Consider the following 27,095-nt stretch of genomic DNA (forward strand, 5'->3'; position numbering starts at 1 on the left):
CTGTCTGGCAGGAAATCGTTCCTACCTAGCACGCAAGCATGTCCAAAGTGCACGGCTTAGCTGCCACGTATTGTGAGTCGCTGTTATCGCTAGTTTGTTGTGTTGCATGAGCCGTAAGCTACTCGCATTTCGTAAGGTGTATATCTTTGTCACACTTTCTCGCTACCTTACGTTACTCTGCACTCGCAGCTGTAGGTTATTTGCTTGCAAGGGAACATCCCCATCTCACCCCCCTCAGATTCAGTTATAAGTTGGCACAGTGGATAGGCCTTGAAAAACTGAACACAGATCAATCGAGAAAACAGGAAGAAATTGTGTGGAACTATGAAAAAATAAGCAAAATATACAAACTGAGTAGTCCATGCGCAAGATAGGCAACAGAAAGGATAGTATGAGCTCATAAGAGCCGTGGTCCCGTGTTTAGCGTGAGCAGCTGCAGAACGAGAGGTCCTTGGTTCAAGTCTTCCCTCGAGTGAAAATTTTGCTTTCTTTATTTTCGCAAAGTTATGATCTGTCTGTTCGTTCATTGACGTCTCTGTTCACTGTAATAAGTTTAGTGTCTGTGTTTTGCGACCGCACCGCAAAACCGTATGATTAGTTGACGAAAGGACGTGCCTCTCCAATGGGAACCGAAAACATTTGATCGCAAGGTCATAGGTCAAGCGATTCCTCCACAGGAAAACACGTCTGATATTTTGTATACGACACTGGTGACAGCATGTGCGTCACATGACAGGAATATGTTGTCGACCCACCTAACTAGTACACTTGGCGAATGGGTGAAAAGATTCTTCTACCTTGCCCGATTTAGGTTTTCTTGTGGATGTAATAATCACTCCAAAAAAAGTGATGAAGACATAAGTTTTTCACATAAACTGAAAATAAAAAGTTAAAATTTTTGGCCGAGGGAAGATTTGAACTGAAGACCTCTTGTTCTGCAGCTGTTCATGCTAACCACAGGACCACGGCGCTCCTCGCCTCACAATCCCCTTAATGTTGCGTATCTTATGCATGGACGACCCAGTTTGTATATTTTGCTTATTTTTTCATAGTTCCACACAACTTCTTCCTGTTTTCTCGATCTATCTGTGTTCAGTTTTTCAAGGCCTATCCACTGTGCCAACTTATAACTAAATCTGAGGGGGGTGCGATTGGGATGTTCCCTTGTTAGTATTGTATTAGTTTCAGGCTATATGACTATCTCATGTGCCAGTATAGAAAAACTGATCTGTAGCGAGTGCAATGGGGAGAAGAGGTCATCTCAAAAGTATTTCACGGAATGTATCGCAATTACGAATGTGGACAACCATCAGCAGTATAATGGAATGGTGACAATGAAAATTAGTGCCGCACCCGAACTTGAACCCAGATTTTACGCTTATCGCGAGCGTTCACCTTACCATTAGGCTATCAGAGCAAGATTCACAGCCACACTTACACTTCCATATGTCGTCAACAACGTTTCTACAACCTACACTCAAACAGCCGTTATGTATATTCCTGTATAGGCGAGACATTTACTTTAATATCACTTGCCTAATGTTCGCGGATAAATACAATATTGCAGTGCATGTGTTGCTTCGAATTACGATGCATGTCCAAGGAAACACTGCATCGTAATTCGGAATAGCACAGTCACTGCAATATCATACAAAAGGATTTCATTTACAATACATCGTCTTCTGTGACCTGTACTTTACCGTGCCACAAAATGGTTTAGCTACAACGTCTGACAACAGCGTTCTAGCCGGCCGGGGTGATGATGATGATGTTTGGTTTGTGGGGTGCTCAACTGCGTGGTTATCAGCGCCCGTACAATTACCCAATCTTTGCTCAGTCCAATTTCGCCACTTTCTTGGATGATGATGAAATGATGAGGACAACACAAACACCCAGTCATCTCGAGGCAGGTGAAAATCCCTGACCCCGCCGGGAATCGAACCCGGGACCCCGTGCTCGGGAAGCGAGAACGCTACCGCGAGACCACGAGCGGCGGACAACCGGCCGGGGTGTCCGAGCGGTTCTAGGCGCTACAGTCTGAAACCGCGTGGCCGCTACGGTCGCACGTTCGAATCCTGCCTCGGGCATGGATGTCTTTGATGTCCTTAGGTTAGTTAGTTTTAAGTAGTTCTAAGTTCTAGGGGACTGATGACTTTAGAAGTTAAGTCGCATAGTGTTCAGAGCCATTTCAACCATTTGAAGAGTGTTCTAGAAGTACGCTTGCAGAGGAAAACATCCGTGAGGAAAGTTTTTTGGAAGCAGACTTTTCTTGTCTCAGAATTTTGACATCTCAGGCATTCATCCTCGCAAGCTGCAGTTGTAGTCACTGAAGAGTACTTTATTGACCTAATAGCAGTGGATTTCATAGGAATTCCTCCGAACTGCGAATAAGGTCAGTGCAAATGGAAGCACATTTTAATATGGAATCCAAGTCTAGTTGTGAGAGACCATTTTTAAGATTTGTAAGGCGTGAAAATCATTTCATTTTCCAGAAACAAATTATGCAGCAGTCGGACCTTTTCCTTGGAGATTATAGCTATAGTTTAAAGGTGACCGCCGGCCGGGGTGGCCGACCGGTTCTAGGCGCTACAGTCTGCAACCGTGCGACCGCTACGTTCGTAGGTTCGAATCCTGCCTCGGGCATGGATGTGTGTGGTGTCCTTAGGTTAGTTAGATTTAAGTAGTTCTAAGTTCTGGGGGACTGATGACCTCAGAAGTTAAGTCCCATAGTGCTCAGAGCCATTTGAACCATTTTTAAAGGAGACCGTCAAAGACATTACCTCCTAAATTTATCGTATATATTCAGGGGTTTGTATGACTTCTCTTTCCTTTACCAGTAACAATTCACATTTGTGCCGAATTTGACGAAAACTATGAAGCAAGGATATTAAAATGAACTTTCAGCAATTCTACTAGCTTGCTACGTAAAAATCTTAACTTCATACTGCTGTAGAGTTGACATCCAAAATGGTTCAAATGGCTCTGAGCACTATGGGACTTAACATCTATGGTCATCAGTCCCCTAGAACTTAGAACTACTTAAACCTAACTAACCTAAGGACATCACACAACACCCAGTCATCATGAGGCAGAGAAAATCTCTAACCCCGTGACATCCGAAGGAAGCTTTTCTCGCATAATACGAAACTGACGTCTACATGTACATCTACATCTACATCTACATGGATACTATGCAAATCACATTTAAGTGCCAGGCAGAGGGTTCATCGAACCACCTTCACAAGTCTCTATTGCTCCATTCTCGTATAGAGCAAAGAAAGAATGAACACCTATATCTTTCCGTACGAGCTCTGATTTCCCTTATTTTATCGTGGTGATCGTTTCTGCCTATGTAGGTCGGTGTCAACAAAAATATTTTCGCAGACGGAGGAGAAAGTTGGTAAACGGAATTGCGTGAGAAGATTCCGTCGTAACGAAGAACGCCTTTCTTTTAACGATTTCCAGCCCAAATCCTTTATCATTTCTGTGAAACTCTCTCCCATATTTCGCAACAATACAAAACGTGCTGCCTTTCTTTGAACTTTTTGCGATTTATTCCGTCAGTCCTATCTGGTAAGGATCCCACACCGCGCAGCAGTATTCTAAAAGAGGACGGACAAGCGTAGTGTAGGCAGTGTCCTTAGTATGTCTGTTACATTTTCTAAGTGTCCTGCCAATAAAACGCAGTCTTTGGTTACCCTTCCCCACAACATTTTCTATGTGTTCCATGTGTTCCTTTCAATATAAGTTGTTCGTAATTGTAATACCTAGGTACTTAGTTGAATTTACGGCTTTTAGATTAGACTGATTTATCGTGTAACGGAAGTTTAACGAGTCCCTTTTACCACTCAAGTGGATGACCTCGCACTGTTCGTTATTTAGGGTCAACTGCCACTTTTCACACCATTCAGATATTTTTTCTGAATCGTTTTGCAGTTTGTTTTGGTCTTCTGATGACTTCATTAGTCGATAAACGATAGCGTCATCTGCAAACAACTTAATATGGCTTCTCAGATTGTCTCCCAAATCGTTTATATAGGTAAGGAACAGCAGAGGGCCTATAACACTACCTTGGGGAGCGCCAGAATTCACTTCTGTTTTACTCGATGACTTTCCGTCAGTTACTACGAACTGTGACCTCTCTGACAGGAAATCACAAATCCAGTCACATAACTGAGACGATATTCCACAACCACGCAATTTCAATACGAGCCGCTTGTGTGGTACAGTGTCAAAAGACTCCCGGAAATCCAGAAATACGGAATCCATCTGAAATCCCTTGTCAATAGCACTCAACACTTCATGTGAATAAAGAGCTGGTTGTGTTTCACAGGAACAATGTTTTCTAAACCCATGTTGACTGTGTGTCAATAGACAGTTTTCTTCGAGGTAATTCACAGTATTCGAACACAATATATGTCCTAAAATCCTGCTGCATATCGACGTTAACGATATGGGCCTGTAATTTAGTGGGTTACTCATACTACCTTTCTTCAATATTGGTGCGACCTGTGCAACTTTCCAGTCTTTGGGTACGGATCTTTCGTCGAGCGAACGGTTGTATATGTCGAAGACTATCAGCACTATAGTTCCTGCATTTGCAGACAGGTTGGGAAGTGTTCACGGCTCAGTATGAATACGTGAGCACTAAATCCACTTGATGTGGCGGAAGTAGTGGCCTCTGTTTTACCTTGCTGGTTTAGGCAAAATATTAAAAAAATCAGCCCCTACAGCAAGGAATAAGGAATAGTAACCTGTAAAAAAAGATAAAAGAAATAAAAATAAATAAAAAACGAGCCACTGCTTTTAAGGTCGAAAAATCTTAGAATACGTACTGAGTGATATGTGAAACCTAACTTCTTATTATGCTAAAAATCAAAGTTTCGTAATATACTCAACGAAGAAAAATATTTTTAACGTGCAGCAAACATAGATTTGAAACATTATCGATTTTGTTTCGTGTGTGTATGTGTGTGTGCGTGTGTGTGTGTGTGTGTGTGTGTGTGTGTGTGTGTGTGTGTGTGTAGCTGTGTATCTCCATGTGGTGTCTAAGAGAGAGGAAAGGGGCGGAGCGATGGGAAATAGACAGAGAGCTCATTTGTATTGATACCATCGAGACGAACATTACTTTGAAACTTAGATGTGCAGTCATGTACAGAAATTAATCAGACTTGTGCAGATCTCCGAGGAATAATTATAGATCCTGAACTACAAATATTGTAATGAAAATGATCAATCGAAAATATGTCAACTGAACAAAATCATAAATTTAAGATACACCAAAATAAAATAACAAATACGCTGTCAGGTTTCACTTCGTGAAATGTAGCGGAAGATAATTCCGGTTGAACAAGAACAGAAAACATCCGAGGGCGTCCTGAAAATTACTGTTTCGGAATTTCTTATGTGATAACTATCAAGGCTTTCGAAATACAACAAATGTTAATAACTTTACACATATTTATTCTTCATGTCTACATATTTATTTGTCAGCAGAGTCACCGTGGCGAAGAACACATTTCTCCCAACGAGAAACCGGTTTGTTGATGCTGTCACTGTAGAACTGCCTCAAACCTATCAAACTGAAGTCCTCAAAGGTGTTCTTTAAGTTTTGGAAGCATATAAAACTTGGATGGGCGCAAGTCGGGACTGTATGCAGGATGGTCGATGACAGTTAATGTGTGTGTGAAATCTTATGGGGCTCAACTGCTAAGGTCATCAGTCCCTAAGCTTACACACTACTTAACCTAAATTATCCTAAGGACAAACACACACACCCGTGCCCGAGGGAGGACTCGAACCTCCGCCGGGACCAGCCGCACAGTCCATAACTGCAGCGCCTTAGACCGCTCGGGATGACCTAGTAGATAGTGTCGGAAGTTCCATGCGGCTTTTCGCGGATGATGCTGTAGTATACAGAGAAGTTACAGCATTAGAAAATTGTAGCGAAATGCAGGAAGATCTGCAGCGGATAGGCACTTGGTGCAGGGAGTGGCAACTGATCCTTAACATAGACAAATGTAATGTATTGCGAATACATAGAAAGAAGGATCCTTTACTGTATGATTATATGATAGCGGAACACACACTGGTAGCAGTTACTTCTGTAAATTATCTGGGAGTATGCGTGCAGAACGATTTGAAGTGGAATGATCATATAAAATTAATTGTTGGTAAGGCGGGTACCAGGTTGATATTCATTGGGAGAGTCCTTAGAAAATGTAGTCCATCAACAAAGGAGGTGGCTTACAAAACACTCGTTCGACCTATACTTGAGTATTGCGCATCAGTGTGGGATCCGTACCAGATCGGGTTGACGGAGAAGACAGAGAAGATCCAAAGAAGAGCGGCGCGTTTCGTCACTGGGTTATTTGGTAACCGTGATAGCGTTACGGAGATGTTTAACAAACTCAAGTGGCAGACTCTGCAAGAGAGGCGCTCTGCATCGCGGTGTAGCTTGCTCGCCAGGTTTCGAGAGGATGCGTTTCTGGATGAGGTATCGAATATATTGCTTCCCCCTACTTATACCTCCCGAGGAGATCACGAATGTAAAATTAGAGAGATTAGAGCGCGCACGGAGGCTTTCAGACAGTCGTTCTTCCCGCGAACCATACGCGACTGGAAGAGGAAAGGGAGGTAATGACAGTGGCACGTAAAGTGCCCTCCGCCACACACCGTTGGGTGGCTTGCGGAGTATGAATGTAGATGTAGATGACAGTGAACTGAAGGCGCACGATTCCTGCAACTGCTGCATCGCTCGTCTATGGTGTCCCACCGTCACGCTGAAAGAGAGGCCGAACTATTCGAATTAGAATATCGGTTACAGCACGCTGTTTCTCATCCACAGACATAGTTCCGTTACGCACCGCCATGTTACACGCTGCAATCCGGGGCCCTCTAGCGGCAGATGACTCCATTTATGTAAACATGAAGAATAAAGATATGGAATGTTAATAACGTTTGTTTTATTTAAAAAGCAGTAATTGGTTCCACAAAAAAAAAAAAAAAATTCGGAAGTGTTACTTTTCGGCGATTCCCTGTAATTTTGCCAACGACCCGCAGTGATACGAACGGGAGACAATGACATTCGAGTAATAGAACTTGTATCATTTAAGAAAGACCAGCGACGTTTTTCGGACGTGTACTGATAATTGAAATTTGGAGTCACAGAGGACTTCAAGAATGACGCAAGCATTTGTGAGGGTTTAAAACGAGTAAAACTACAGGACGTAACTGTGACAATAATGTTGTTGTTGTGGTTTTCAGTCCAGAGACTGGTTCGATGCAGCTCTCCATGCTGCTCTATCCTGTGCAAGCTTCTTCATCTCCCAGTACCTACTGCAACTTACATTCTTCTGAATCTGTTTAGTGTACTCACCCCTTGGTCTCCCTCTACGATTTTTGCCCTCCACGCTGCCCCCAATACTAAATTGGTGATCCCTTGATGCCTCAGAATATGCCCTACCAACCGATCCCTTCTTCTAGTCAAGTTCTGCCACAAATTTCTCTTCTCTCCAATTCTATTCAGTATCTCCTCATTAGTTATGTGATCTACCCATCTAATCTTCAGCATTCTTCTATAGCACCACATTTCGAAAGCTTCTATTCTCTTGTTGTCCAAACTATTTATCGTCCACGTTTCACTTCCATACATGACTGCCTCCATACAAATACTTTCAGAAACAACATCAAGTACAGACTTAAGTGTCAGGAAGTCAACAAATTTCTCTTCTTCAGAAACGCTTTCCTTGCCATTGCCAGTCTACATTTTATATCCTCTCTACTTCGACCATCATCAGTTATTTTGCTTCCCAAATAGCAAAACTCCTTTACTACTTTAAGTGTCTCATTTCCTAATGTAATTCCCTCAGCACCACCCGATGTAATTCGACTACATTTCATTATCCTCGTTTTGCTTTTGTTGATGTTCATCTTATATCCTCCTTTCAAGGCACTGTCCATTCCGTTCAGCTGCTCTTCCAGGACCTTTCCTGTCTCTGACAGAATTACTATGTCATTAGCGAACCTCAAAGTTTTTATTTATTCTCCATGGACTTTAATTCCTACTCCGAATATTTCTTTTGTTTCCTTTACTGCTTGCTGAATATACAGATTCAATAACATCGGGGAGAGGCTACAACTCTGTCTCACTCCTTTCCCAACCAATGCTTCCCTTTCATGCCCCTCTTTTATAACTGCCATCTGGTTTCTGTACAAATTGTAAATAGCCTTTCGCTCCCTGTATTTTACCCCTGCCACCTTCAGAATTTGAGAGAGAGTATTCCACTCAACATTGTCAAAAGCTTTCTCTAAGTTTACAAATGCTAGAAACGTAGGTTTGCCTTTCCTTAATCTATTTTCTAAGATAAGTCGTAGGGTCAGTATTGCCACACGTGTTGCAACATTTTTGCGGAACCCAAACTGATCTTCCCCGGGGTCGGCTTGTACCAGTTTTTCCATTCGTCTGTAAAGAATTCGTGTTAGTATTTTGCAGCCGTGGCAATAATGTACTGCAACAACAGTTTTATTGATAGGGATAATGGCATGCAGGAATCTCATGAAAGGTACGGTTTACTAGCACGCTAGACTTTAAGCATCCAGTTAAAAGTCCCCTATTCTTAAGCAGCGCAGTACCCCGGAAACACAAGTCTGGTGTTAATGACGCTGACAAGTCGTCTCAGGGGAAGGAGAGAGAGAGGGGAGGGGAGGACGGGGGGGGGGGGGCGGGATAGCAAGAGAGGAGTAGCTGCGTTCTTTTGCGAACGATTCATCAGCAGTTTGGCGGCGCGTCGTTAATTGTAAATACCCTCGCAAATTGGACGGCGGCGCTGGCGTCGCCGTGGTAGGCGAGATCCGTGCGGGAGAGAGAGAGAGAAAGGGGGGAAAGAAAGCATTAGTCGAGAGCTCTTAATTACAGCTAATTAAACTGGTCGCTCGCAGCGCTCTCATCACATCACACAGCCACGCTGGCGCGGTCGCGGGCAGAGGGTGCTTCGACCACCCCTCCGGTGGCAAGCGTGTGCGACGCCGCACCCTAGGCTGCTGCGCGGCTAATTTAATGACCGCGGAACGAGCACGCCGCACGGTATTTCCACTCGCAGGCGATGTGTGAGCTCTGTCTGCTGCGTGAAGACGGGAGTTCACCGAAACGTTCCGCACTTGTGGACTGAAATTCCCGGAGAATTCATTCCCTCGCTTTGCCCAACGTATCTACTACTCCTGGAATACATTAACTCGCTAACATAAACTGCTAAATGAGATGGCCGCAACGAATAAAGCGTAAACCGGTTATTTCCTACAAAACATCAATTCTGATTTACGACTTTTAAGGTTTACATAAGAAATATGCTGCGGAAAGAAACCGTTTCAACTGCAAGAGCTATTTTTTTCCAACCTCTGATCAGTCGCGAAAGTAAAACCATAATCAGAATGCATAAAAGTTTTGTGCAAACGTTTTGCACAGAATCTCTAGTTGTTGTTGTTGTTGTTGTCTTCAGTCCTGAGACTGGTTTGATGCAGCTCTCCCTGCTACTCTATCCTGTGCAAGCTCCTTGATCTCCCAGTACCTACTGCAGCCTACATCCTTCTGAATCTGCTTAGTGTATTCATCTCTTGGTCTCCCTCTACGATTGTACCCTTCACACTGCCCTCCAATACTAAATTGGTGATCCCTTGATGCCTTAGAACATGTCCTACCAACCGATCCCTTCTTCTAGTCAACTTGTGTCACAAACTTCTCTTCTCCCCAATCCTATTCAGTACCTCCTCATTAGTCATGTTATCTACCCATCTAACCTGTAGCATTCTTCTGTAGCACCACATATCGAAAGCTTCTATTCTCTTCTTGTCCAAACTATTTATCGTCCATGTTTCACATCGATACATGGCTACACTCCATACAAATACTTTCAGAAACGACTTCCTGACACTTAAATCTATACTCGATGTTAACAAATTTCTCTTGTTCAGAAACGCTTTCCTTGCCATTGCCAGTCTACATTTTATATCCTCTCTACTTCGACCTTCATCACTTATTTTGCTCCCCAAATAGCAAAACTCCTTTACTACTTTAAGTGTTTCATTTCCTAATCTAATTCCCTCAGCATTACCCGACTTAATTCGATTACATTCCATTATCCTCGTTTTGCTTTTGTTGATGTTCGTCTTATATCCTCCCTTCAAGACACTATGCATTCCGTTCAACTGCCCTTCCAAGTCCTTTGCTGTCTCTGACAGAATTACAATAACATCGGCTAACCTCAAAGTTTCTTTTGTTTCCTTCACTGCTTGCTCAATATACAGATTGAATAACATTGAGGAAAGGCTACAACCCTGTCTCACTCCCTTCCCAACCACTGCTTCCCTCTCATGTCCCTCGACTCTTATAACTGCCATCTCGTTTCTGTACAAATTGTAAATAGCCTTTCGCTGCCTGTGTTTTACCCTTGCCACCTTCAGAATTTGACAGATAGTATTCATTCATCATTGTCAAAAGCTTTCTCTAAGTCTACAAATGCTAGAAACGTAGGTTTGCCTTTCCTTAATCTTTCTTCTAAGATAAGTCGTAGGGTCAGTATTGCCTCACGTGTTCCAGTATTTCTATGCAATCCAAACTGATCTTCCCCGAGGTTGTCCGCAGCTCGTGGTCGTGTGGTAGCGTCCTCGCTTCTCGCGCCCGGGTTCCCGGGTTCGATTCCCGGCGGGGTCAGGGATTTTCTCTGCCTCGTGATGACTGGGTGTTGTGTGATGTCCTTAGATTAGTTAGGTTTAAGCAGTTCTAGGGGACTGATGACTATAGATGTTAAGTCCCATAGTGCTCAGAGCCATTTCCCCGAGGTTGGCTTCTACCAGTTTTTCCATTCGTCTGTAAAGAATTCGCGTGAGTACTTTGCAGCTGTGGCTTATTAAATTTTCACATCTGTCAACACCTGCTTTCTTTGGGATTCGAATTATTATATTCTTCTTGAAGTCTGAGGGTATTTCGCCTGTCTCATACATCTTGCTCACCAGATGGTAGAGTTTTGTCAAGACTGGCTCTCCCAAGGCTGTCAGTAATTCTAATGGAATGTTGTCTTCTCCCAGGGCCTTGTTTCGACTCAGGTCTTTCAGTGCTCTGTCAAGCCCTTCACGCAGTATCATATCTCCCATTTCTTCTTCATCTACATCCTCTCCTATTTCCATGATATTGTCCTCAAGTACATCGCCCTTGTATAGACCCTCTATACACTCCTTCCACCTTTCTGCTTTCCCTTCTTTGCTTAGAACTGGGTTTCCATCTGAGCTCATACTTCTCTTTTCTCCAAGGGTCTCTTTAATTTTCCTGTAGGCTGTATCTATCTTACCCTAGTGAGATAAACATCTACATCCTTACATTTGTCCTCTAGCCATCCCTGCTTAACCATTTTGCACTTCCTGTCGATCTCATTTTTGAAACGTTTGTATTCCTTTTTGGCTGCTTCGTTTACTGCATTTTTATATTTTCTCCTTTCATCAATTACATTCAATGATTATCTATTACATCATGTGACACTTTTCAGTTGTGAATGCTCATTGAACATGTATAAGCCGGCCGGTGTGGCTGAGCGGTTGTAGGCGCTATAGTCTGGAACCGCACGACCGCTACGGTCGCAGGTTCGAATCCTGCCTCGGGCATGGATGTGTGTAATATCCTTAGGTTAGTTAGGTTTAAGTAGTTCTTAGTTCTAGGGGATTGTTGACCTCAGATGTTAAGTCCCGTAGTGCTCAAAGCCATTTGAACATGTAAAGATGCCTAGAAGATAGTGTCTCCAGCCACGTTGCAAGATCTCCTCGCTTCTAAACTGATCCTGTTATTACTGAGCTTAGCTGCGAGTCCGTACAGGGTGGTATATGTGACGTACAGTATAACTGGTCAGCATTTCCACCCCTAATTTGCGAGTGTAAGTCGGACCTTCCTTGATCCGCCTTGGTGGGTGGTGTCGTCGGATTTCCTCCTACCTGTGCGCGGTGCAGCTCTCGCAAATGTCGTCCCGTGCAGATTCTTCATAGGCGCATTGGATGTCTCTGTCGGTGGAAGCTAATTATCTGAAATTGCTGTCGATCAACTTTGGGGTATCTATTTAGTCGAAATTAACATTCAGAATGCCGTAATATCACTTTTATTCCTATTATTAGTCTAACAAACTACTCGTAAACGAGAGTATGGCTACCGTCGAACAAGACAGGAAGAGCTCTTAACGCCGACTGCCGACTTTGGCACGCAGTCCGTATGTCTTACTAGTTTCGTCACAGTTCGTGGATTTCCGATCAAGTTCGTACTTACTAAGATTTGCATTTGTTAATGAACGGGTGTGAATTTTAACGAGGCAAAATTATGATAAATAGTTTTTAAACATCCAGAGGCTCCTCCTAGTATTCATGTTGTCATAAATGACTTTAATTATTAAATATAAATAAACAAAATCGGTGACTTTGGCGCCAAGATGGCGGTACTTCCCGTCACGTATATTTCCCAGGCTGACGCTTGTTGCTACGGTCCAGCGGCGAGCCCCACCCCACTACGCGCGACATATGGTCGCTTCGTCACCTAGCCAGCCAGCGTGGGAAATGCTCTCCGACTTATGGCCGGCTACGGACTACAGCACTTCCTAACTATCGTGAATGCATCACTAAGAGACAATAATTTATTAAAACTGGTAAAAATGTCTTCCTCACATAAGAGGCGCCTTACAACGTGTGAAGCCTTGCTGAGGGTTTCGCCTGATTTCACGCAGCCCTCATAGTCTAACGGCTGTGCGTGTTCTTCATGGCAGTTCCCGGCCACATAGTGCAGTTGCAGCGAAGACACTCCAGCAGTTTTTCCGACGGCAAGCGTTTGGTCTCGCACCATACAGTCCGAACTTGGCTCCCTCCGATTTTCGTCTCTTTGCTCACTTCAACCGCTAGCTATGACGACAGCATTGTGGCACAGACAGTGTGCGACAGACTAGCGTAGGAAATTGGCGGAAATCACAGGCAGCTGCCTTCTCTGATAGTGTACTGAAAACTTGGTATCACTTTGCGACAGATGTCTAAGTCGGAGCGGCGACTCTGTAAAGAAGTAGCTGGAAAGCGTAGCTACATGTTGGAAATAAAAAAAAATTTTTTTTCGCTGTGATTGCCATTTTATGACCGATAGGAAGTAAGAGCCCTCGTATATAGTGTCACATTATAACTGACCTTACATAAAAGTAAGATAAAACTTTGGCTGGTGCATATTAACCAAAATTTAATAATTATATTAACGGAAACGTTAGTTTCAAAACTTGTTCGTAGAGACACACTTTTATTTTTCCGTTGTGCAGGCAAAAACATGAGAGGTGAGACTGAGAGAGCTGTAGAAGTCATTTCCAGCCATATTTTGTAATCAAGTTCTGGGTTCTTTAGCTGATGTAAATCCTTGCATTCTCTCGCAGAACCGAGACCTGTCTTTCTGAAAGTAGCGCTGAATAGTTGTTTTGTAAATAAATCCACCTTTTCTTACTGTAACTTAATTTATTTCTCCCAGACGCCTTTAGCCTTTTTCTCACTCTAAGGCATCTGCTGTGGGATCTAGAACGATACAGTTCTGTTATTTTTACATTGTCAAACAAGTAATTACTTACTGTTTGCTGGCATCTGTGTTTCCTCTCGTCTGGTCTGGAGGTTGCACTACCAGTTCATTTCCGAAACATAAGCACAATTTTGTATTCCGAACTTTTCCTTTCACACTGCTCTTCTTTGTGGAGCACTATTATTTTTTTGCCGACAGTTACAGGTATTTGTTCGAGCATTGTGCTTTTCACGCCATAAATATTGTGAATTCATTATGTGTTTCCTCCTATTTCGCTTGTTTACCTACATGCTGCCAATCTAACGAAATACATGTTGAAAACTACCGTATATATATATATATATATATATATATATATATATATATATATATATGTGTGTGTGTGTGTGTGTGTGTGTGTGTGTGTGTGTGTGTGTGTGTTTATATCTGTGTGTTTGTGTGTATGAGAGATAGCTGAAGAGTGTGTATATGGTTTTCATTCATTTATATTTATTTTATTTTGTTTTTTCTGACTATATGTGTGTGGAGGGGCTTGGGGAGTTGAGGAGTGGGCGTTGTGAGGAGGGAGGAGGCGTGTCGCTGATTTGAGTTGTTGAGTGGTGAATATGAGTGTAATAGCTGTCACAAATTGGTTTAAAGCTTTGGTGATCATCTCATTTGAGTTTTTGTTTAAATGTTCTGTGGAGGGGTTCATGGACAAGTGAGTGAAAAGGTATTGGTTGTTATCATTACTAAGCAATGAATTTTTTGGCATCTGTCTTGATCATTCAACAGGGTTTTCCTTTCTGCTTTGGTTTTCTGTATGTGGTAATTTTCTTGCAGTGCTAGGAGAACACATGAGAGCCTGGAAGTATGAAACAAACCACTTCACATTTGTAGAACACCTAACAGAACATAGCCGAAAACCATGATGATGATGATGATGATGGTTGGTTTGTGGGGCGCTCAACTGCGTGGTTATCAGCGCCCGTACAATTTCCCAATCTTTGCTCAGTCCAATTTCGCTACTTTCCTGGATGATGATGAAATGATGAGGACAACACAAACACCCAGTCATCTCGAGGCAGGTGAAAATCCCTGACCCCGCCGGGAATCGAACCCGGGACCCCGTGCTCGGGAAGCGAGAACGCTACCGCGAGACCACGAGCGGCGGACGCCAAAAACCAACCACTAGAGAAGAAGACATGAAAATGATTAGATTCAACAATAAAAAACACATCCTAGCTCTGCAAGAAAATTGCCACATAAAACCAAAGCAGAAAGGAGAATCCTTTGAATGAACAAGTACACATGCCAAACAATTCATTGTTCACACTTACAGATAAAATAATAGAAGAACACTCCAAAAGAGGATAATAATAATAATAATACCACCCAACTCTTTTCACTCACTTGTCGATGAATCCCTCCATAAAACAATTAGACCAAAACTAAGATCAAATTATCACCAAAGCTTTAAACCAGTCTCTGACAGCTATTACATTCATATACTCTACAACTCAAACCACTAACCCTCCTCCCCACCCACCGCTCCAACCCCTCCACCCCACACATCGACACACACACACACCACACACGCACACACACACACACACACACACACACACACTAAAAAAGTAAAAATAAAAAATGAATAAAATAAAAATGAATAAATAAATAAAAGACCTTCACTGCGAGCCTGAGGGGCCACGACACGCCCTACCGCCTACCCCCGCGAGGACTGCCGGCCGGCTGAGTCTAGATTCGCGAGCTACGAAACCGCTCCACGCAAACCCTTCGGGAAATCGGCCAACGGTGCAGAATGTAGACATTCCAGCTGGCCATTTGGTACAAATATGACAGAGCTTCTTGTCAGGCGCTGATTCCTGCTAATCCTCTGAGAAGTTTCTTTTCCCAATGGTATTACAAAACACCGGTCATCGTGTGGAAACCGCTCTCTTTTCGAACTAGGAGGGACGGGACAGACGACCACCATTTAGCAACATTAAGCTGTAGAGAAGTTGTCGTCCTCCGGGAAACAGGAAAACCGGCACTGGAATTCACAACAGCGACCACGACTAGGCGATGGGAGCGCATCTGATAAATTGCAACTATGCCAAATAGTCTTTCCTGGATAATTGTCAATTTGAAACTTCCTGGCAGATTAAAACTGTGTGCCCGACTGAGACTCGAACTCGGGACCTTTGTCTTTCGCGGGCAAGTGCTCTACCATCTGAGCTACCGAAGCACGACTCACGCCAGGTCCTCACAGCTTTACTTCTGCCAGTATCTCGTCTCCTACCTTCCAAAGCTGTGAGGACCGGGCGTGAATCGTGCTTCGGTGGCTCAGATGGTAGAGCACTTGCCCGCGAAAGGCAAAGGTTCCGAGTTCGAGTCTCGGTCGGGCACACAGTTTTAATCTGCCAGGAAGATTCATATCAGCGCACACTCCGCTGCAGAGTGAAAATCTCATTCTGGAAACATCCCCCAGGCTGTGGCTAAGCCATGTCTCCGCAATATCCTTTCTTTCAGGAGTGCTAGTTCTGCAAGGTTCGTAGGAGAGCTTCTGTAAAGTTTGGAAGGTAGGAGACGAGATACTGGCAGAAGTAAAGCTGTGAGGACCGGGCGTGAGTCGTGCTTCGGTAGCTCAGATGGTAGAGCACTTGACCGCGAAAGGCAAAGGTCCCGAGTTCGAGTCTCGGTCGAGCACACAGTTTTAATCTGCCAGGAAGTTTCATATCAGCGCACACTCCGCTGCAGAGTGAAAATCTCATTCTGGAATTGTCAATTTGTTCGGATCCATCCCATATAGATTTCTTCAGATAGAATTATTTTGGGACCTTACACGCATATTTCGTCACAAATCATGTAGTGACTGATATTTCTCCTCAGTTTAATGTTCAAAATCCATACTAGGAAAAAATTTCCTAAAAATGGTTGAAAATGTAATTAAGTAAAGACAGATAATCATTTAGCGGGTATTAAAAACTGCCGTTGTCCCTCGTTCGAAGTTTTCTGTTTAAATTTGGGTTTTTAAACTACGCCTTCTGCAGAATACAATGTACACTCCTGGAAATGTACGCACCGCCACTTCCCAGCAAATTAGGGACACTGTTGCTCCTGGGGTATCGGCGAGGACCATTCGCAACCGTCTCCATGAAGCTGGGCTACGGTCCCGCACACCGTTAGGCCGTCTTCCGCTCACGCCCCAACATCGTGCAGCCCGCCTCCAGTGGTGTCGCGACAGGCGTGAATGGAGGGACGAATGGAGACGTGTCGTCTTCAGCGATGAGAGTCGCTTCTGCCTTGGTGCCAATGATGGTCGTATGCGTGTTTGGCGCCGTGCAGGTGAGCGCCACAATCAGGACTGCATACGACCGAGGCACACAGGGCCAACACCCGGCATCATGGTGTGGGGAGCGATCTCCTACACTGGCCGTACACCACTGGTGATCGTCGAGGGGACACTGAATAGTGCACGGTACATCCAAACCGTCATCGAACCCATCGTTCTACCATTCCTAGACCGGCAAGGGAACTTGCTGTTCCAACAGGACAATGCACGTCCGCATGTATCCCGTGCCACCCAACGTGATCTAGAAGGTGTAAGTCAACTACCCTGGCCAGCAAGATCTCCGGATCTGTCCCCCATTGAGCATGTTTGGGACTGGATGAAGCGTCGTCTCACGCGGTCTGCACGTCCAGCACGAACGCTGGTCCAACTGAGGCGCCAGGTGGAAATGGCATGGCAAGCCGTTCCACAGGACTACATCCAGCATCTCTACGATCGTCTCCATGGGAGAATAGCAGCCTGCATTGCTGCGAAAGGTGGATATACACTGTACTAGTGCCGACATTGTGCTTGCTCTGTTGCCTGTGTCTATGTGCCTGTGGTTCTGTCAGTGTGATCATGTGATGTATCTGACCCCAGGAATGTGTCAATAAAGTTTCCCCTTCCTGGGACAATGAATTCACGGTGTTCTTATTTCAATTTCCAGGAGTGTATTTCTTCTTCTGTTTCTCCAAACACTTCCCGACACTTATGTATCATTATCTGAGGGTCTTTATTTATTTAAATAACAGTGCTGTACAGAGTTATTGGTGATGTACACTGTGCATCGGAATTAAAGGGGTGGTTTCGCGAGACCCCACACTTGTCGCCCATTGCGGCGCAGAAGTCACAAATTCGGCTCAGTGTTGCCTACAACCTCCCTCCGTAACGATGTAAAAACGTTGCACCCTGTGACGTCATCCTCAAGCTCGACGACGCTTCAGACAGCGAGATATCGACACGTGCAGAAAAAATGCCAGACCTCAGAAGATCATGTGCCGCATAAGGTGGGCTAATGATGTCACAGTTGCATCAAATGTCACAACAATTCTGCCCAATGCCACTGCCGATGTGTCAAACGATAAGAAGGTCGCCACAAATCTCTTACCTGTATTCCACCCCTTCTTTTCATGCCCCAGCAATGGAAGTCAAAACGGCGGCGAATAGCTGTTTTCTCATGGGTGACCGAGGAAACATTTCAGACACACCCCGCTGAGAATTAACAAAAAAGGGCCTCAGGCAGTGGCATACAGTGCATCAACAAAACTACTCATTTCCTTGGGGAGTTGATTCTCACACATTTCGCTGTCGATAACGGCAGTCCGCAGTGCAATAAGCAGAAGGTCGACGTTCTTGATGACAACCTTTGAGACTTCTGACATCCCCGGAAGCCTTAATCCTTCTCTAAGAACACTGCGGGGCTGCACCCCCTTTGCGCATGATCACACTTCTTTGGTATGCAGCACAACTGCAGTTTTTGCCCTGGTGTGCAGGTTGGATCCTCTAGGGACCGTTCACAAACTTTCACCGAAATTTTAATGTGGTCCAAAGGAGCAAAGGCTGCGTATGCATTTTCAGCCCTCCTGTTTCAAGCTCTCTAGTGGCGTGATCAGTGAGGGACGGGGAGGGGGGCTGAGGGAGGAGGGGTTGCGAAGTTGACTCATGCATGAAATAACCCTCAATCGCTCCCGCCCACCTTTACTGAGAATTTTAAAACTGTACGACTACTGAGACAGACACACACTGCCAAGTAGGCAGGCAATCCTTCGGTACACCAGATTCCAGCTATCAGGTGCCTAGAACTACTTCGCAGGTTGTCTCAGTACAGCAGCATTTCTAAAATCCTCAGTGAAAGTGGTAGGTGCCATCGAGGGTGTTGTTCAATAGGGGGGGGGGGTTTAGAGCGCCTTTTTTTCTATGATATTCACACATGCGCCAGTGTTCCATGCCCTCCATTGTCAAGCCACAGGAGGGAGCGAAAGATACGGAAACAAATGCATACACACCCTTTGCTGCCCCGTAGCACGTTCATTTCATGTCAAATGGTTGTGAACGGTCCTTGTAGTTCCAAAGAGGTGCGATTACGTTCAGCGGGGACACAGCGCCACAATGTCCTTAGAGAATGGGTGAGACGTCCGAGGGTGTCAGCAGTGTCCAAGGTTGCCAAGGACGTCGTCCTGGTGCTGATAGCACTGTGGACTGTCGTTATCGACTGCGAAATGTGGGAAAATCAACGTTCCGGCGTAAGAAGTGGTTTCATTCACACCCTTTATGCCACGCCCTAGTCCTTTTGGTGTCGATTATCAGCGGCTGTGGTTTGAAACGTTTTTCTCGGCCATCCGAAAGAAAAATGCGTGATTTCAACTCTCTTCGTCACTGTTCAGAAGAATCGGTGGAATTCAGATAAAAGAGGTTGTGACTAGCTTCCCAAAGCGAGGACACGTCCACGGTGGCATTCAGCATACTGTTGCCGAACTTTGTTGTCAGTGTTACATCATTAACCCACCTCTCACGACCCTTGAACTTCTAAGGCCTGGCCACTTTTTCGAACGTGGCGACACCTCGCCTTTTGAAGCGTCGTAGCGACGACGCAGGATGCCACCGTTCCAGAGAAAGGCTAGAGGCACCTTTGAACTAAACTTCAAACTTGTGTGTCGCAGTGGGAGACAATTTCAGTGTTTCGAATAAGTCATTCTTTGACTGTGTTGCGAATTGTATGGCTCAAATGGCCCTGAGCACTATGGGACTTAACATCTATGGTCATCAGTCCCCTAGAACTTAGAACTACTTAAACCTAACTAACCTAAGGACAGCACACAACACCCAGCCATCACGAGGCAGAGAAAATCCCTGACCCCGCCGGGAATCGAACCCGGGAACCCGGGCGTGGGAAGCGAGAACGCTACCGCACGACCACGAGATGCGGGCTGCGAATTGTATTAAAAGATGTGGAAAACAGTGTGCGTAGTTACAAAAGAAACAGAAAACATACGAAAGATGCACTACATTACTAAAACCATTGGTACCGGACATAAACAACTACTATTCTGGAAAAAGTACTTCAAAAGTAGTAATAAGTCTTTCAACTAATTCTTCCAGCGACTTCACATATAACGTGCTGTCAAACGATAAAAAGGTATAAAAACAAGCTCACCTATACTAATCCACTTCGACAATTAATGTAGTTTCAGAACTGCAGTCAAAGCATTTTTTTTTAATACACGTGTTTTAGTTTTTAGGCCTACAACAGAGATTTTTTTTGTCTAGTACTTTTACGTAAACAAACCGAGGCACACAGAAGAAGACACATAGGTGTAGAAATGTATTTGGATGAACAGAAAAGGAATACATTGTGTTTTGCAGGAGGAGGAGTTTTGAAAACGAATTTAAAGTAATACAGCTTACCTATAGTGTCTGTTATTGTCGAATATTTGAAAACAGAAAAAGCCATCCTGCACTAAATAATTTTTCTCAAAATATAGTATAAAATCTTTAGGTTTATCCGGTTCGTTTGGTTACACGTTTATCGTTGAAGAATATTAACGCTTACTTGTCATAGAGTGAGGCAGCACAGTGCTAAGACAGTGGACACGCATTCGTCAGGAAGGAGGTTCAGATCATCATTCAGCTATTCAGATTTAGGTTAAGGCAAAGGCAAAGGCAAAGGCGGCCGTGTCTCACTCGAAGAGAACAGCTGAATTAATCATTTTTCATTCTTCGACCTTAGATTTTGCTCCGTCTCTGCTCACTTCATCGTCTATGAGACATTAAATTCTCCTTATCCATCCTTAATATACGTCGTATAATTCGTAAAATAATAAATGTTTGTATTTATTCCACATGATTTATAGTCCGGAGCGCTCTTTTGCGCTGTAATGAAAGTTTTGTCGCTTGGAGAAGTACACAGATGTCGGAAGTTATCTGTCCTCCCTATCAATTGTCGCACCGCAATGGTAAAGGGAGCTTCTGATAACTGTACGAAGGACCTCCAACGATGGCTTGTGTGATGGGTTGTAAATACGCAGCAGAGGTTCGAGATGTGATTCTATAGCTCCTGTATCTGCACGCGCGCGCGCACACACACACACACACACGCACACACACACGCACACGCACACGCACACACGCACTCAGGCACGCACACTACGAAATGTGACACATCGACGGTCAAGGAGGAAAGACTACATTTTCACGCGATAATCGGTAAGCATGGGGTTAGCTGAAAACTGCTACAAGCAACAAGACTGTACAGCCCACTAATACTAACATTCCGTTCCCCTCCAGTTCTCTCTGTCTGGCCTGTCACAGTACTAAAAGTCCTTTTGAGACTTTGGGACTCAGTGCACTGATCCGAGCCATAGCTGCAACTTACTTTAAGGTCGAACCATTACCTTCCCCTATTCCAAACTGTTTCATACTATATTTCATCATCCATGTGGCGTGCGTCCGGGATTGTATTGTATCGTATGCCAAGTGACCCTCACGCACTTTTAGCCATTGTAGATCATGTGTTCCAAGACAACACCCAGGTCGTCTCAGATTTATGCAAACTGAATCATGTAGTCACGTCAGTTGCGAAAATGTACTTGTTAGAGTTTTCATTAGATATAATAAAAGTGAGCAAAAGTTTAACAACAAATAAGAATCAGTAAAAAAAAACAGACTAGATCGCGCTGGTTATTTGATTAAAATGGCCGATGTCGGCCTAGTCTTTTTTTTTTTTTTTTTTTTTTTTTTTTTTTTTTTTTTTTTGTCATCAGTCTACTGACTGGTTTGATGCGGCCCGCCACGAATTCAGTTCCTCTGCTAACCTCTTCATCTCAGAGTAGCACTTGCAACCTACGTCCTCAATTATTTGCTTGACGTATTCCAATCTCCGTCTTCCTCTACAGTTTTTGCCCTCTACAGCTCCCTCTAATACCATGGAAGTCATTCCCTCATGTCTTAGCAGATGTCCTATCATCCTGTCCCTTCTCCTTATCAGTGTTTTCCACATATTCCTTTCCTCACCGATTCTGCGTAGAACCTCCTCATTCCTTACCTTATAAGTCCACCTAATTTTAAACATTCGTCTATAGCACCGTATCTCAAATGCTTCGATTCTCTTCTGTTCCGGTTTTCCCACAGTCCATGTTTCACTACCATACAATGCTGTACTCCAGACGTACATCCTCACAAATTTCTTCCTCAAATTAAGGCCGGTATTTGATATTAGTAGACTTCTCTTGGCCAGAAATGCCTTTTTTGCCATAGCGAGTCTGCTTTTGATGTCCTCCTTGCTCCGTCCGTCATTGGTTATTTTACTGCCTAGGTAGCAGAATTCCTTAACTTCATCGACTTCGTGACCATCAGTCCTGATGTTAAGTTTCTCGCTGTTCTCATTTCTACTACTTCTCATTACCTTCGTCTTTCTCCGATTTACTCTCAAACCATACTGTGTACTCATTAGACTGTTCATTCCGTTCAGCAGATCATTTAATTCTTCTTCACTTTCACTCAGGACAGCAATGTCATCAGCGAATCGTATCATTGATATCCTTTCACCTTGTATTTTAATTCCACTCCTGAACCTTTCTTTTATTTCCATCATTGCTTCCTCGATGAACAGATTGAAGAGTAGGGGCGAAAGACTACAGTCTCGTCTTACACCCTTCTTAATACGAGCACTTCGTTCTTGATCGTCCACTCTTATTATCCCCTCTTGATTGTTGTACATATTGTATATGACCCGTCTCTCCCTATAGCTTACCCCTACTTTTTTCAGAATCTCGAACAGCTTGCACCATTTTATATTGTCGAACGCTTGTTCCAGGTCGACAAATCCTATGAAAGTGTCTTGATTTTTCCAGGTCGACAAATTCTATGAAAGTGTCTTGATTTTTCTTTAGCCTAGTCATTTTATTAAAATGACCGGCCTAAGACTGGGTCGAAACCGGCAATTTTAACAAAATAACCATCGTGATCTAGACTGTTTTTTCACTGATTTAATTTAGCTTATAAGATCGCTGTTTCCTAAAATTATTACCAAAAATTTTGAATTTTACAATAGTGGCCTTGACGGAGAATCACAGAAACATCTCAGAAATAGCCAACCATAAAGATGCCTTAACTGTACGCACTGCTAATGAAATAGACTACTACTACTACTTCACCATGCAACAACATGGAAATGAAAGTAAAACCTTAAGTTCACTGAAGAAAAGAGAGTTTCATTATACATGAGAAGCTAAAACTGTGTTGCACAAAATTCAGACACCTACCTTTCACGTGAAGTGTTTTACGAACTTGTAAATCTGTGCACAATTTGAAGAGTTTAACTCACATCTCTAAAACTGTGAGCCCCTAATGAAACTAAAAAGTATATAGCAGCGGAAAGAAGTGAAGATATGTCACAACAAAGGGAGCAGGATTTGGTCGAGTGTAATCTCGGCAAATAGGACAGTCCTCTGCATCCACTCGGTTACCGATCGATAAAAGCATTCCTTTCATTTCCCTATATCGCGCGTATTCTCCGCGAAGTGGAACGTGTCCTTTCAAAGGAAAAAGATATACACGTACATATTCAGGTACGACGAAGTATCAGGCACCTCCTTAGAACGCAAGAAAAGGAAGCTCTTTTCATGCGCTGTGCAGACGTCTTGCTAAGAGATGTTCTTGACGGTTTATTTGCGGGAATCAGTTTTGCAGTGGAGTGTAACTTTTTCACTTGATGGAGTCTGCTTTCCTCCATTTCGTTCGGATGACTATTTCGGAGTAAACTGTCTCTTTGAGAATAAAGGAAAAAGAATTTAAAGTCGTATTTGGCACCCAAATTCTCAGCTGAATGCATCTAGCCTGTGAAAGAGCGTATTCAGGAAATAGTCACAAAAGGAACACCGATTACGAAGCTACGATTTAGCAGTTCAGACTGAAAAAAGATTTTCCCATTTCCGAATGATTGATGTTCCACCCGTCTCTTTCACAGTTGTTCCAGCTATAAATAACTTTATTTTTATTTCCGATAAAAGATAAAAAGTTGAATAGCAGCAGTAGCGTTGTCTTGATCGCACACTGTATTATGAATCATGTCTTCTGACTGACTTGATGCTGTCCGATACAAATTTCTCTCCTGTGCCAACATTTTCGTCTCAGAGTAGCGCTTGCAACCTACGTCCTCAATTATTTGCTGGATGTACTGTAGTATCTGTCTTCCACTACAGTTTTTGCTCTCTAAAGCTCCCTCTACTACCATGGAAGTCATTCCGTGATGTCTTCAATGATGTCCTACCATCCTGTCCCTTCTTATCAGTGTCTCCCATAAATTCCTTTCCTCGCGTGGCAACTGAAATGCTTCGATTCTCTTCTGTTTTGGTTTTACCACAATCCATCTTTCACTTCCATAAAACGATTTTCGAAACTCCGATGGAACGTTATCTATAACTTCTGCCTTATTTGATATTAATTTGTCCAAAGCTCTTTTAAATTCTGGTTCACACACCATCATATCATTAATATGAGTTCAAAAATTTTGCACGATAACGCCCAGTGGATTGAAAGTCTCTTTCTACCCTTATTGTGAGAAGGGTATAATTTATGAACATAGAAAATCTTACAGCGAAAAAAATGCAGACCAATTTATTTCCCTGAGAAAAAAATGGAATTTGAACAGACGGTACTTTAGAAGGCGAAGACATCAATTTCCAACTACATAGTGGGAGATCCATGCTACTAAAATGATGCGGTTCTGGGCGCTACTGTCTGGAACCGCGCTACCGCTACAGTCGCAGGTTCGAATCCTGCCTCGGGCATGGATGTGTGTGATGTCCTTAGTTTAGTTAGGTTTAAGTAGTTCTAAGTTATAGGGGACTCATGACCTCAGAAGTTAAGTCCCATAGTGCTCAGAGCCATTATAATAAACGTTTATGGAGGTGAAGAAAGTAGGTTTACTTACCAAGAGCAACAGTGAATAAAATGAAGAGTATTTGGACAGTGAACATGTAATATTCAGCTCTGGGGACGAATATATTGCGAGCTAACATCCCATAGATGTTCGAGCTCACATGCGGTTCCTCTTCGTCCAAATGACTTGGCTCAAACTTGTCTACGGGGTTGAACCGTACGTGTCGCATTACACGCCCTAAATTAGACTCTGTGACCTTTTGGTTAAATTGTCTGGCTGATGGCAAGTTTGCGAAACTCGGGAGCTAAATTAACGACCCATACATAAATTATTTAGCCCACGCAGTTGCGATTTGGTTAGAATAATGTTTATTCAGAAAGCAAACTAATAGCGAGAGTGGTCGTATTTAGAATTACACTCGAGTTGATATTTACGTTTGTCATTTTAATGATGCGCTTTTACATCAAATGTCGATCGTTAAGATCGACCAAAGCATTCAGATTTTAGCATTCAGGTCTGTGTTACAAAACTTGTTAATTTCAGTTTAATAGTAAATCCTAAACTATTATAGACATGGTCAATATTCAAGAGTTATTGGGACTGTCATTAAAATGTATGAAGGATGGTAGATGGTTATGATGGATGGTAGATTAAAATTTCCGTGACTTCGTTCCCTGAATTACTACAGAATTAAATAGTTTTCATAAATGTTTCACTTTGTGGCCGATCTTAGGCCCGCCATATTTAACACTGCTACGTCTTCTTGGCCACAAAAGCCTTCTATTGGCTTTCCCTATGACGGAGGCTCTCGTCTGTCTCACTCGCACACTACAGCGCTTAGGCCTCAGTAGACAATAGACGCCTGTGAGTTTCCCCATCTCCTGGTGAATCTGCATCCTTTGTGGAACGCGGTCCTTGACGACGGGGTTCGTTTCACAATTCCTGCAGGCTGACTCTTCCAGCCATATATTTAAATGAGAGCGCAACGCTCGTTAACTCACAATATGGAACAAAGTGACAAAATTCAGAATCACTGTACAATGTATCTTACTCATACTTGTGGCGACAAATGTAGTGAGGGATGTGAAAGACCCGCCTTGGTTCGATAGCCGTTTCAGAAATGTGGTACAAAAGAACAGTCAGCCCTATCAGATGCTTACGCGATTTCAATACATTGTTGACAAAGAGAAGGTGAAAGAAGCCAAAATCACTGAAGGAATGTGGCCGACCAATTTGACAAATGTCCGAGGATATTATGGTCTTACCTAATTGTAGGAAACTAATCAAAAATTTCCAGTTGATTCAGTGAGCATACACAATATCTACGTCTACATCTACTTCCACATCCATACACCGCAAGCCACCTGACGGTGTATGGCGGAGGGTACCTTGAGTACCTCTATCGGTTCTCCCTTCTATTCCAGTCTCGTATTGTTCGTGGAAAGAAAGATTGGCGGTATGTCTCTGTGTGGGCTGTAATCTCTCTGATTTTATCCTCATGGTCTCTTCGCGAGATATACGTAGCAGGGAGCAATATACTGCTTGACTCCTCGGTGAAGGTATGTTCTCGAAACTAAAACAAAAGCCCGTACCGAGCTACTGAGCGTCTCTCCTGTAGAGTCTTCCACTGGAGTTTATCTATCATCTCCGTAACGCTTTCGCGATTACGAAACGATCCTGTAACGAAGCGCTCTGCTCTCCCTTGGATCTTCCCTATCTCTTCTATCAAACCTTGCAACGTCCCCTTTCAACAGTTATACATGACTGAGCTTAAACTAACACACAATATTTTTAGCGCAACGCAATCTGACTTTCAAAAATCCCTACAAAAGAATGGCCCTGACTAATATTAACCTATACCTTTCACAAATCACTTACCTCACAAAAATCTACATTACTCGAACTACTTCAATACAGCGAGCGCCACTACTGCCAGCTAAATAAAAGATTCAAACTACTGAAGGCACTAACTACTGATAGGCATAGTTAGCAAATGAAAGATTTTGATAGAGAACAAACAATGTATTTACCTTAACAGTCATAATGTATACAGCAGTTCATGACATCCATTTTTACAAATATCAAACCTCCGCCATTTCTCTCCCCACGTCCACCACTGCTGGCGGCTCACCTCCAACTGCGCAACGCTACGCGCTGTTCACATCCAGCTGCCGCTGCCCAACACTACAAAGCCAGACAACAATGCAACCTAGCCACAGACTGCACACAGCACAGCCAGTGATTTTCATACAGAGCGCTACATAACGTTGCCAATAAGAAAACATAAACAGCCTACTTACAACCTATCTGGTACGGATCCCGCACCAGTGAGCAGT

The sequence above is a fragment of the Schistocerca cancellata genome, chromosome 2 (genome assembly GCF_023864275.1).
Source record: "Schistocerca cancellata isolate TAMUIC-IGC-003103 chromosome 2, iqSchCanc2.1, whole genome shotgun sequence".
Taxonomy (NCBI): Eukaryota; Metazoa; Arthropoda; class Insecta; order Orthoptera; family Acrididae; genus Schistocerca; species Schistocerca cancellata.